The sequence below is a fragment of the Wasmannia auropunctata genome, unplaced genomic scaffold, assembly GCF_000956235.1.
Source record: "Wasmannia auropunctata unplaced genomic scaffold, wasmannia.A_1.0 LD336111.1, whole genome shotgun sequence".
Lineage (NCBI taxonomy): Eukaryota > Metazoa > Arthropoda > Insecta > Hymenoptera > Formicidae > Wasmannia > Wasmannia auropunctata.
The window spans coordinates 862,865-876,834 of record NW_012026779.1 but is presented as its reverse complement, the minus strand read 5'-3'; the positions used below and the strand labels follow the sequence as shown (position 1 = coordinate 876,834).

General features: G+C 39.5%; 1 protein-coding gene across 1 annotated transcript in view; it reads right to left on the bottom strand.

Moving 5' to 3' along the window:
• Positions 1-13,970, bottom strand: part of LOC105448848 (LIM domain-binding protein 2) — a 97,517-nt gene that overhangs the window by 17,908 nt on the left and 65,639 nt on the right. The gene's annotated exons all lie outside the window — the stretch shown is intronic.

The following is a 13,970-nucleotide window of genomic DNA, read 5'->3' as shown; positions in this document are numbered from 1 at the left end:
TGTAGTGTGTGTGTGTGTGTGTGTGTGTGTGTGTGTGTGTGTGTGTGTGTGTGTGTGTGTGTGTGTGTGTGTGTGTGTGTGTGTGTGTGTGTGTGTATACATATATCGCTCATTTGTTACAACGACATAATTCAAAAATTGTCATTTTAATTGCTTACAATATGGGAACGACAATACAGAGGAAAAAAAGAAAAAAAATGTACCTTTGAAACTATATACTTTCATTTCTCTACAATCAGTTATTGAATCAAAATTCCATTTCAAAATTAATATTATAAAATTGTAATGAGTCAAAATATTTAAATTTATTTTCTGGAAAACTTCGTTTTTTTAACACAAATTAAATTGAGAGAAGGCCAATACACGGTCATAGCATAGATCTTGGTGCTTCTAATATTTCTGTGTGATTTTACATACATGCTGTGTTGAATCCGAAAGTAACGGCACACAGTTCGTTGTGAAACTAGAATATGTATGTAAAATCATACAGAAATATTAGAAGCACCAAAATCCTGCTATGACCGTGTATTGGCCTTCTCTCAATTTAATTTGTGTTGTACATAAACGGTCGTAATATATATATATATATATAGTTCATTTTTTAGTTGTATCGTTATTGCAGCAATATGCTATATTTTGTTGGTTCTTTTGTATATATAATAATGAAACTACGAGGCTGTCTGCCCGCAAAACCATGCCTAGACACAACCGCGCGACATACACGACGTCGATATTTTGAGCCGTGAGAAAACCGTAATCTCGCGAATATCTTTATGACGCACGTTGTATCGGTGCGTGATATCATTATGCGCGGCGGCTCTTCGACGGTCCGATTTATTTGCGTATTTTTTTTTATCATTCCCATATCTTATATTTCGAGCAGGCACAGACGTTTTAGATGTTTTAGACTGTTTCAGTCCTTAATCGAACCGATCGAAATATTTCTAATAATTTGAAGGACTTAAGCTCGTATATAAGAATAAATCAATTATATACTGAAGTAATGCCTATCGAACCGACACGAACATGTTGATGTGTATTAATTTTTTACAATATCCAGCCACATACGCAAACTGCGTGCCGCATATTCGTCGGTCTTAAAACACAGTTCGTTACATGAGGCTGGAATCCACTTGTAACAATTAAATTGACTAGCAATTTGACCTCTTTTGATACTAACATGCATCTATAAGAATTCCCTCCCCCTAAATCTGTGTTTTAAAACGAATATGCAACGCGCAGTTTGCGTGTAGCTGGATATTGTAAAAAATTAATATACACCAACATCCGTGTCGGCTCGAAAGACATTAAACTTTAGTATATATACATAATCGAAATATTTCTAACTGTCGAAATATAAATGATATCGACGATACGCGAAGCTCTGGAATTCGCGCGTCCTCAATTCCGGGAACAAACTCCGGGGACGAACCCCGGAAGTAGAAAGCTGTGTGTTATCTACGATAGTAAGACGTGAGACATTATTTTTCGTATCCGCGTCACGGAGGACTCGACGTTCACGCAGATTGTAATCGCTCCGAGATATTGATACGAGTCGTAACGAGTATATTACGGTTGATTACTTAGTAACGAGATTACTTCGTGAGATTTACAACGGTCGGAAACGCGTATAAATATCCTCCCGAATCGCTTCATTAATTCAACGCAATGCAAGAAAAAGAAAAGAATCTCCGGTATTATTACGACCGGGCCGTGTATCACCTAGTGATAAACTGTATAAAGAGTTACATAGAGCAAATACACATAATCCCGAGAAACTCGTTTTCATATCGGTGGCGAACTGGCGAACCGGTTAAGGAACCTCTTCTTCTTCTTCTTGCACCGTTAATTACCGTTCGGTGTACAATGTATATACGCGAATACGCCGCCGCCTGATACCTTCAGCAGTGTATCGGAACTCGCTTAAACGTTCACATTGTACATGGCGATTCTCGTCTTTTGTCTCGCAGCTATAGTCTTCATCTCCGTTTTTTAGCGCATCTTCCTCACACACGCAGTCCCTCTCTATCTTCTCTCCTTCTTTTTCCTTTCCTCTTCTTCCCCGCCCCCCCCCCTCTCTCTGTCTCTCCTTCCTGTCCTTTTCATTTTTACCCGCTGTTCCGCTCGCTCATATCATTCCCGCGCGCGAGACGAGATAATACGTTTCCCATCCTTCCTTTATTATCTTCCATCCTCTTTTTTTCCTCTCCTTAATACTCCCCGCCATTCACTTTTATTTACGTTTATCGCCTCGGCTTTACACAAACCGGCCGCCGCGTAACGCAACGCGCCAAGATCGCGGCCACGGCGCGAATAAATGTGATACCATTTTCTTGCTTCACGCCCCGATTCTCGCGGCGAATCGGCCGCGGCTAATTGATATTTGAAACCCGCGTCCGTGGGATCATTTGCCAATCGCTAAGCTAAATCTCTGCCGTAAAGGCCATTTCACTTGTGTTACATGACGCTAAAAAAAAAAAAATGGAAATCCTCTTATATTTGCGATCGTAAATATCTTCGAGAAACAAACGCACATGCATGAAATCGGAGGACGTAACCGTTAGATATATTAACGGCAACGCGAGCGACACGAAGGTATAGTTTCCGCGTATGGTTCATCGGGAAAGGCGGGCACGTCGCCGTCGCGCGGAGAAGAAACGAACGGCCCCCCCGAGAAAGTGTCCGAAGAGAAAGCACGTCAAGTTCCGCTCGGCTCCGTTCCGTTCCGTTCGGTTCCAGGACGCGAGCGGAGCGGAGAACGCGGCGCACGCTCCAGGCCCTTTTCTCTCTTTTCAAACCTGACCGTCCTCGCTCGCGAGCGCTTCCCTTCGACGTGCTGCCCTCGCGTCCATTAAGGTCGCTCCATCGGCCTCATTGTTACACATTCGCCGACGTAATACGTACTTCGGAAACTGGGTATAGTGGCGCTCCGACGCTGCAGACGTGACGCTCGTGAACGCGATCAGCGAGCGACTATATAGCGGAGAGGGAAGAAGGGAAAGAGGAAAAGAGGAGAAAAAGAGGGTGAAAAATTGCATGGAAAGTACGACCGCCCCGCGTACGAGGGTCAATCCATTTGAAGATCCGCCGATTTGGCTGCAGCAACTTACATTCTTTCGGCACATCTGTTTGCCCGTGTCTAAATTAATTTGAGCGATTTAAGCGTGAAAGTCTGTCCTTTTGCCTCGCCCTCCTCTGTCACGTTTATCGCGGATCGCGAATTTCGCGCTTCTTCTTCCTTCTTCCTTCTTCGATTTGAACCTTCGCAGAGCAGTTTGCATTATGAATCTTTTATGTAGATGCAAATAAATGCAACGATTTAAATGCAATCAATCCAATAAATCCAATACAATTCATTCGATGCTGCACAGATCATTTTTAATGTCTTCTGTTACAAATGTATAACCGCGCGCTGGGTATTTATCTGCTCATATAATTTTTCGTAAAGCAATCGACTCTTCTGCTATCGATAACGGCTATAAATGCGCCATAGACATTATCCGAAACACGAAATTCGCAGCGTGTCGCTAACTATGTGCCAACGTTGTATATTCAGAACTCGAAATAATTACTCCGTCCCAATTTCCCGGGCGGCGCATTCCCTCTATTAAGTCATTATGCGCATTCGGGGCTCCCGCGCGGGCTCTCTCTCTCTCCCGGCTCCACATCCCCATCCATTAAATCTTTTTCTCGGTTCCTAAGATAAAATCGATGTAATATACATCGAGGTCGGTCTTATCATAGAAGTAGTGTTTCCTATTGAATCCCGAGCACCACCCGGTGCACCCGAAAGCTTCCCTAGTAGGTCATTATATTGCTTTGAGGCTTCGTCTTCATCCGCTTCCGTTAAGATCCTCCCTCGATTTTGTTATTAGACATTTTTGCCTTCGAGTCATACGTACTTTGCGAAACTTGATCCACTGTGCGATGTTCAAAGTTCTATTTTTATCTTAATGTATTCCAATCGTAAGAAAAAAAAACGTGAAAATCTCACGCGAAACACGCGTCTTTGAAATTCTCACGAAATTCATTCACATCTACACGACACGAAGACATTTTTCTTATCTCGACACGACTGGAAAAACTTTATTCATAATTGATTCCGCCGCGCACGGACTCGCCCCTCGGCCATTTCGCGTTTCACGCAACCCGCCGTACGCGTTAATTCTGGTCCGAGCCGTCGTCGTCAACTATATCACGCCCACACTGCTTCATAGTGACGCCATGTTCTATCCGATTGTACTATAAGCTTCTTTCAAGCTTAGATCCTACCGATTCGAGAAAGCGCGTTCGGGAATCGATTTAGCCCTAACTGGTACCGACAAACAGAAGCTGAGAGAGAGAGAGAGAGAGAGAGAGAGAGAGAGAGAAAGGCGAAGAGAAGGCGGAGAAGCTAGAATCTTCTATGTACTATCGCATTTGTCCGGAAGAACGGACTCATCCACTTTGATTCAAATTTTATCGATCTCTATACATGTGCACTTCTCTTGCACAGATTGCAAATTTCTTGATCTTCTCTCGAGATGAGCATTTATCTTATTATACTCGTCTTCTTTGCTCTGAGACACTCTCAAATCCCTCGATTAAAATTGATTAGTAATTAACAATATGCATAGTAGGATATTTGAAAGTATAATTGTGCTGCAGGTATTTCGAGAAACCGAAAATATTTTAGAAGTATTTTCTTTGATGAATTTCAAAGATGTCTTCTCCGCACGAAGTGTCTCATGACCTCTCAGTTTTTAACTTTCCCGGCAAGTAAGTCCCAAATGAAATTTCCGAATTTTAAAGTAAAGTCGCGACCTGAGATTCGCCGATACTCCGAATTGAGAACGTCGAGAACTCGCGAGTGTAAGTGAATCGGTCGCGCCAACGGGTTCGACTAACGACTGCACCGGCGACTTTTTCTTCATTTTTTACATTATGAAGTAAAATTATAGAAAAATTGTACATTAAAAAAAAAAAGATCGTTTGCCGAGCCGAGCTTAATCGACCTTCCCATTTCTGTTTACAATTAATCTGACAATGAGAATCAAATATTTAAAGCGATGGCAATTCTGCTCGTTTCGCGTTAGATTACCAGAGACTTTTCCCTTCCCGCGCAAAAGGAATGTGGAGGAATATGAATTCCTGGGCGCGTACTCGCGACACGTACCGAAGCAAGCGGTCGTTGCGTTGCCGACTAGTCGTCGTTGCTTCTTTCTTCCTATATCCGTGCCAGAGCCGACTCTTTTTCTTCGTTTTGTTCTAGCCGGTTTTCTCGCTCTCGACTAAATCGGTCTCTCTCTCTCTCTCTCTCTCTCTCTCTCTCTCTTTCCGCTCGTCTCTCTCGCTCTTCCTCTTTCGTCTTCGTCTAGGTAACTTTCGGCGTAGGCAGAACTACGCCAAACTTTGCAGTAACGGTACACTTATTGTTAGCAGCTCTCCCTCTCTCTTCGCTCTTTCTGTCGATCACACCATAAAGATACCGCGAAGATACAGTTCAGTGATCGTTAAGTAAATCCTTTTACACATCAAAATTAATATTTTTCATCGATCGATCGAGAATCGTTGATAAATATCTAAAAATAATACACGCCGCTACGAGCGAACGATACTAATTTTAGCATTATTACTAACAATATATTATTAATATCGCATCGTATTTATAATATTACTATTATTAATATGCAGCACATATAAAGTTCAGCAGTGGAGTCAATGCGGTTGGATTAGAAATCAAGTGTTTTGTCAATCAACGTCGATTCGTTTAAGCGATTCAAGACGAAACGGTTAGCGATTCTCGAAATGGATGGCATTTCAATATATGGCGTCGATTACCGCGCGTGTTTAAATTCACACACGAAATTTTACCCACACGTATTTTACGATTGCGCGAGAATATACTAATTAATTCGTGCGATTGCGAGTCGGATACCTGTAAGAAACACGGAAAGAACGATTTTGCTGGAAGAAAAAAAATCTAAAAATAATTTTTGTTAGAGCACCATCAAAATAATTTTGTTCGAAAGTCAAACTGATTACTAGAATGTCATTTTTTACAGCAATGTTTATTATTTTTGAGTTTCCAACAAAATATTTTGATGGTGCTCTAACAAAAATTATTTTCAGATTTTTTTTTTTAATCTTCCAGCAAAATCGTTCTTTCTGTAAAGATTTCGTTGCAAATTGGACTACAAAGTGCATAATCCGTATCATAGTCCGTCTTTATACAAGACATGTCTTTCCATTCATACAGGATTATATACTGATAAAATACAGCCCTTTTCTTCTCGTTTTCTGGTACGAATGCCAATTATTTTCTGTTCCTCTTTCATTCGTCAATCATCGTGATTTTATTTCCTGAATGTGAATTTATTAGACTCCTTGTTAAAGGGTTAAGCCACATTCGACGCTCAAAAATAAATCTTCTAAAAATTCTTTCTAAAAAATTTTGTAACAAAACAGTAAGGCAAATGTAAAATTCATTGAATTAAATATAAATATTAAATAAATATTAAATAAATAAATATTAATCGTACTTAAAACTATAAAAAATATTAAACCGGTAGAAAATAATTTTTATTTTTTAAAAACAAAAAGCGTTTAAATTTAAATTTTAATTATACAAAAAATAAAAAACAGTAATGTAAGACAAATTATTTTTCAATACTCTTTCTGGTTTTCAGTACACTAACATGGCAGAGCTTTTGTATTCTTGAAAAAAAAAAATCTTTTGGCTGTAGACTAAACCATTTTTGAACATTTTTAACGACTTCTTCATTAAGGATAAAGCCTTTTTTCGACTTTTTGTAAAGGTTTTACTATATTTATACACTAATATCTGGTAACATTATTAAAATATATAAATAGAGTAAGAAGGACCGAAAAAGTGTATCTCTAATGAAGAAGTCACAAGTATTCAAGTCTGCAACCAAAAAATATTTTTTCCAGTAATACATTGAAAAATAACATGACTTACATTGCTGTTTTTTTTATTTTTCTATAATTGAATTATAATTTTAATTTAAACGCTCTTCGTATTATATTGTTCAACATCAAAAATGCGCAAAAATGGAGGTAATTGTTTCCAAATAATTTAAACGCTGAAAATGATCCTGTTTGCCAAATTGCTTTATCATGTCAATTTTAAGATATTTATGATTAAAATTATTATAAAAAGATTATGTGTATTTTGTGTACATGAATATTATAATTACGATACGTGATGTGTTAGAGAAGTTTTATTCCAATCAAAATTAAGTATGTTGTTAGGACTTTTCAATCCTTAAAATAAATTTATTGTGTCTTTTCAATCATAATCGATACAACAAATTCCTTTTAAGGACTGAAAGTTCCAGCAAATTTAATTTTGGATGACAATAACTCCTCCAATATAACACATATCGTAGTTACAATATATCGTAGTTAAAATACACTAAAATATCCTTTTTTTGCAAATTGCAACTTTTTTAAATTGCAAATCTCTCAAAATTGTGATGTGACAGAGCAATTTGATAAACGGAATCGTATTCAGCGTCCAAAAAAAACTACAGGAAACGATTACTCTTGTTAAACTAAAAAAAAAGTTATTTCTTGGTAAATAGTATTATTTAAAATCGTAACATGGAGTCTTTTCTTACGTTGAATTTTGTCAAATTCATTTCCAAGAGTTCTTCGAGAAGAGCTATCTGAAATCAAATTAGAACCAAAAAGATTTATGTTTTAGAATTTTGATCTGTGGTCTGTTGCAATTCGTTAAGTGCAATAGTTGCAAATACCAGCTGCAAATACCAATTGTTCATGCCAGTTTTTTTTTTCACCTCTTTTTAACCGCGTCATTTTCTTTATTTGCCCTTCATCAATCATCTCTATATACATTTGACGAAGCGATGATAAACGGTATCCGAATATATTTAATCACGAATCTGACTTCAATATAATCAAATAGCGTAGATATTACTATAAATATCTACGAATATACGCGAATATTTCGCGCAATATATCCCCGCTGAATATCTGGCCCGACCTACCTCTTTCCCTCCTCAAGATTAGATTTTAATCACGAATCGATCAATTCTTCATTATTTCAGCGCCAGTATCATTACAATTCGAAGGGTGCCAACGACGGTCCGAGACTATTCTTTTACACGTAGCAGAGCGTCTCTCTCTCTCTCTCTCTCTCTCTCTCTGCGGCGGCGTTAGCACGGAGCTAACGGAAGCAGCGGAAGAAACGGCGGTGAACCTTGCAAACGCATGCTGACAACGCACGAGATGCGACGATAGCGCGAGGAAAGATGATTTATGTCCGTGGGACACGCCATGTCGTTTGCTAAACTTCGCGAACGACTGCGCGGGCGTGCGCGTGTGCATGCACGCGTGTGTATCCACGTGCGCGGGAGAGGGGGACGGGGAGGGGGAATAGAGACTGGACGAAAAACACGAAGAATGGAGAGAGGCAGAATGGAGAGAGAGCAGAGAGAAAGACTAGAGTAGAATTTATTTCGTGTTCTCCCCGAAGAGAGAGAGGGAGAGGGAGAGCAGTAAACCTTCTCAGGATACTATACATGATATATGAGTATACACGACAAATAGTAAATACAAAGAAAAACATATAAAGAAAAACTTACAAAGAAAAATGAAAGAAAAGTAGATAACAACGTGTATGTTGCAAGAAAGTAGTACAAAATGAGGAGTACGCTGTGCTGTGTGACTGAACAGCAAGTTAAGAATGCAGAACTATGTTGCGTAGAAAAATAGAATAGTTGCGCAATGACCGAGGCTAAATCGGAATCGACTCTTAATATACATATGTACAATCATTCATAAGTTCAAATTGTACACGGAAAGCTTCTATGAACGAAAATTAAATTTTCAATTAAAATCAAACAAAAATTTTTTAAATTTAAATAAGTTGAACTTTTTTCGAATAGAAATTTAATTTAAGACAGTTACCATCCAAGACATCCAACTCTCTGCTTTCTCAAAAAGAGCGAAAGAAAACCGAAATTAAAATTTTAATTAGAGAAATTCGACACCGAGTCAATTGAGAGGGAATCAAATTTCATGTAATTTTGGAATATTCTACACAACAATTTTGTCTAATTTAAAAGTATTCTACATCGCCAACCAAGCGCGATCGGGACCGAACGAAAGGAGGAAGTGAAATGGTGCCAGAGGCATGCCGCCACGGTTCGAAAGGATTGTAACATTGAAATTTGGACCGCTGTCTTTGCGATGCTTCACGCCTCGTTTACTCCTGTCGACTTCACGCGGCCGTGTTTAAAGGCGGCCTTGTACCATGCACCTGTCGTCGTGCGGAGCGCACAGGTTAAAACGCATGAGCACCGTGCGAACTCACGTGGCACGATCACTGCAACTGTAATAGTAGTTGTTTACGGGGAGCCGCTGATCGCGCACGCAAAAAAATGACTTAGAATTATCAGCTAAATATCAATAGCTAGTTCGAGCTTCGCTGTCATTGCTAAAGGTTAGCTATATTAAAGATAAAATATATTTATTATAAGATATAATTTTATTAGCTAAAATAAAACCGTACTCTAACAGCAATAACTAAGAAACTGGCACACGAAAAGAATGATTTTGCTGAATATTCCTTAATAGAATTAGCTAAACGTCATTTGATTCTAGCAGCAATTTTCTTTTTTGCTGTATAGCACCTAAATTTTAACAACTAATAAATTTAGCTTTGACAGTTATTATATTAGCCTGATATCAGCTATTTTAAAGACACATATTAGCTGCCACGGCTATATTTTAGCTGCACTGGCTAATCGCTTCTCTGCGTGCGCATCGTGATCGCGCGCTATAGATCAAAGAAATACGTATAATATTCTATCGAAGGAATCTAGAGAGGATTCTAGAGAGCGGAAAGATTTTCCTTTTCAATATCCTCGATTATTTTGGAAACACCGTTTCCGTTCCCTTCCTCACAATCGCAAACGCATAAAGTCATCTTGTCCCAGCCGTGTCTGAAAAGTACCTGCGCGAGCGCGATTCGAAATGAAAGAAGACAGACTTTTTCTCTCCTTATTTTCCCGCGGCAATATTTCTGAGGGAAATTCACGGAATACTTTTTCCTTTTAACATCGGTACGAGAACTCGTCGAAAATCGAAAAAGAATTTTGTTGTTTTGTTTCGGTAACTCGTTATCGCTATATTTAATTGCAAAGTATTTTTTAAATATCGATAGATTTCTTTGAAATGTACATCCTTTTTTTTTGGCAAAATATTCACGCTGTGGTGCTCGAGCTTAACGCGCTGCGTTGACCGTATTTTCCCGCAATTTTCCCCGACGGACGCGTTTGACCGCAACCTCCGGTTTACAATTAAACAACGCGTTTACTGCAAAAACGATCAACTGGCGGTTCGTTCGGGCAAAGAGATTGCACGGCGGAGGAGGGTGGGAAAGGGGAGAGGTCTACAGCAATCTTTGGCCGATGGCCGCGCGGCCGTAATGGCGCTTCGGTTACATCGCCGCGGTGAAAAACGCTGTTTTTTTTTTTTACGCTTCTCATTCGAAGTCGCCGCCGGCGCGATTCATAAAATAAAACTGGTGCGCGCTGCGTGCAAGAGGGTGTCCGATTGGCTTGTCGAAACGCGCCGCGGCATTAAAAGGTGGCATAAACGCGGGAGCTTACAAGCGGGGGCGCGCGTTAAACTCTCTTTGCGCTCATTTTAACCACGCCACACGACACGTCGTAATTTCACCGAGAGAGGCGCCACACTTTCACGCGCGCGCGCGCGCGCCACTAATATTTCGATAGTGTACGTAAATGTTTTTTAACAAAGAATTTATTTCGCTTTGATCTATCGGCGCGCGCGCGCGCGCGCCACGCGATCTCGTTCTGCTTGTTGAACGCGCACAAATCTCTAACGCTGCTGTCCGAACAACGCCGGATTTCAACGCCGTTGATCGCATAATTCGTTTAAGGTTAAAAAAAAACCGGCGTTTGCCTCAAGAAAGACTAATGAAATTGATTAAAAATAAAACGAAAGAGATAAATTTCTTCTCTCTTCGTATAAGAAAAGGAAGAAAGGGAAAACCGATAACTACCTATATACCTACGTCGACGGTCTAAACCGTCGAATTCGGGTCGAGTACGCAGAATATATAGCTCGAGTATGCATAAGTAAAAGCAATTGCAATGTACGCCGGTTCGATTCTGACCTTTTCTTTCTCCCGTCGTAACGATCGATGCGGTCCACATGTATACACGCGTATATATTGACATGTACGCGTTCCCCCTCCCTCCCCCTTCCTCTCTCTCTCTCTCTTTCGTCGTCGCATATATGCTTGTGCCAGCGAAATATAATTCGCACACGCCCAGTCCCCTGTGCGCGCCGCGCGCGAAAATGACCAAAAAGAGAAAAACAAAATTTCCCGAATAGCTTTGCACTCGTCCGAGATGATTGTGTGGTATACGAATGCGGTCAGGAGAAAAATGTCTCCTTTCCAGACACGGCCAGACGAGATGACTTATGTATAGGTATTCACAATCGCGAGAAAACGAAAGTGTGTCCAAAATAATTAAAGACGTTGAAAAAAATCTTTCTGCCTTATTGGTAGATTTTGACGATAACTATGCGTTATAGAAATTTCTTAAACGCGAGAGATGCACAGAAAAAGAATCCAATGTATTTTTTTTCTCGTGCAACAGAACGTGCCATTTGTGAGAATTTTGAAAACCGACGGAAAGCGTTAAAAGATGTCGAAAAATGATAGCGCGATAAGAACCCCACTCCGGACATCTACTTTAAGCTGCGGTTTGGCGCGATAATAATATCTGTAACGAAACTGTAAATCGAAAAAGTGAGGAAACTAGGAGAGAGAGCTTAAAAAGAAAGCGCCTCGCGCGCGCAAAGTGTCCGCCGCGCGAGGATCGCTGCTCCGAAAACTCGTCGGACAAGAAGCTAAACACGCGGTGAAGTTTTTCGTGTTGGCACGCGTACAATCTCGAGAGAGGCCCCGCGCGCCACACGCTTCGCCCGGCCGCCGTCGCCTCCCCTCCCCCTCCCCCCGGTCCGCGTGGCCGTGCGACGCTAACGACAGGAACCGAAGAATTTATTCGGGCCGCTTATCGAGAGACCTCCCAGGAAAGAAGGACCGGTTGTCCATCCGCGACTCGAAGATTAATGAACGCGGTACTAGAAGCGGAGGCTCATTAGAACGCATTAACCCCGGGCGCTTTCTTTTTTTTTTCTTTTCATTTCATTTCTTTTCTTTTCTCTCGCATTACTCAATCCTAATAACATATTGACCACTACTCCGCAAAGTATCAAACCCTCAAAGAGGGATATATGGTCAATGGCTGCCTGTCGTAAACCGCGCACCGTTGATGGAAAATAATCTTCGACGTATACTTGCGTACGTGTGAACACGCATGCAGACGGCGACGACGAACCTAACGATTCTGTATCCATATACTTAAAAACATTATAAGATTCCATCATCTTTCTGATCTTAAAATGTCAAAGTGTAGGACAAAGTGTAGATTATTCGAATCCACCGATTTTCTTTTAAACCTATCGCAATGTCGCGTACGGAATATTTAATCGTTATAAAAAAATATCATATATACTTTTGGTACTTTTGTTATAACTTTTATAAGGCTAACTTCAATTAAATACTTGTTACATCATTCTTTTCAATTATTCTGTCACTCTATAAATGTATCGATTAATATAGTATATATATGGTATATAGTATATACATGGTATGTACATACATACAATACATATATATAAAATTTATTTCCAACATCAGCAAAAATCAAGGATAAACTTACAACACGCGATGGCAATACAAATGCAGTTTTCTTTAGGCGTGTAACCTCGATTAATCTTCGACGGCCCGAAATCGACCCGATGGATATAGAACGACATGTGCGCGAACAACAATGCGTTCCCTGGATCATATCTTATCGCCATTATCGTGGATCTCTCAGAAGAGGTCGGTTATCTACCGCGGCGGAATATGGGCCAGATAATTTTACAGCGCAACAAAAAGCCGCGAGCGGGGTTTTCGAAGGAGAAAGATTTCCCGTATGTGCGCTGCGTTTCGAACGAAAACATTTCCCGCGTAAATGTAGCTCGTCATTTATCCCGTGATTCCGTTGAAGGCAAAATAATTGTGAAATCTGATCAAAGCTATGCGCTTATTTCTATTGCTTTTAAGGACGTTTGGGATGTTTGTGCAATATCAGATATATATGAAAAAAATGTCAGAAAAAATTTTACGAAAATTTTGATCGTGAATTCGCCCTGAAGCCAACTGTAAACAAAAAAAAGCAAAACAACGAATAATTTGGCTTATAATGGCTGCAGCACAATGACCATATTTTCCTGCAATTTTAGGTAAATGACTTTTAAACGAGCAAGCGAATCCGAATGAACTATTGCACGAATATTTATTAGAGTTTCATTAGTATGTATAAAAAATTTGATTTAATTCAATAATGTGCTATTTCCTTTCTCTCTATAGTGTAATTAACGAATAAACATCAAATAAACATCAAATAAATTTTATGTAAGAAAATTATGTTCAAAGTTTATATTGGATACTCAGATGTAATAATAAAAACAATCCAGGAAATTTTTATATTGCTGATAATATATTTTGAGATTTGCGACACATGCATCCTTAGTCTCTCTGTGCATTATACATTTTATGTAAATAATTCCATTGGAAGATGAATTTGAGACTTACAAGGGAATCTCGCGAAGTGTCAAATTCTGATTTTAATGAAACTTGGTACACTTTGAGGTCACATAAATAGATGAATTTAGAAATTATCAGTTGGTGCTAAAAAACGGTTTAAAGGGATGAATCCACTCCTTATATGTAAATTAATTCTTTTTTTCTTTCGTTATATCTCAAAAACGATTCAAGATATCAAAAAATGTTGTATACAAAAGTTTTATAGTAAAATTGTCTTTATTCATTTACGTTAATGGAATTTTTTTAAAAT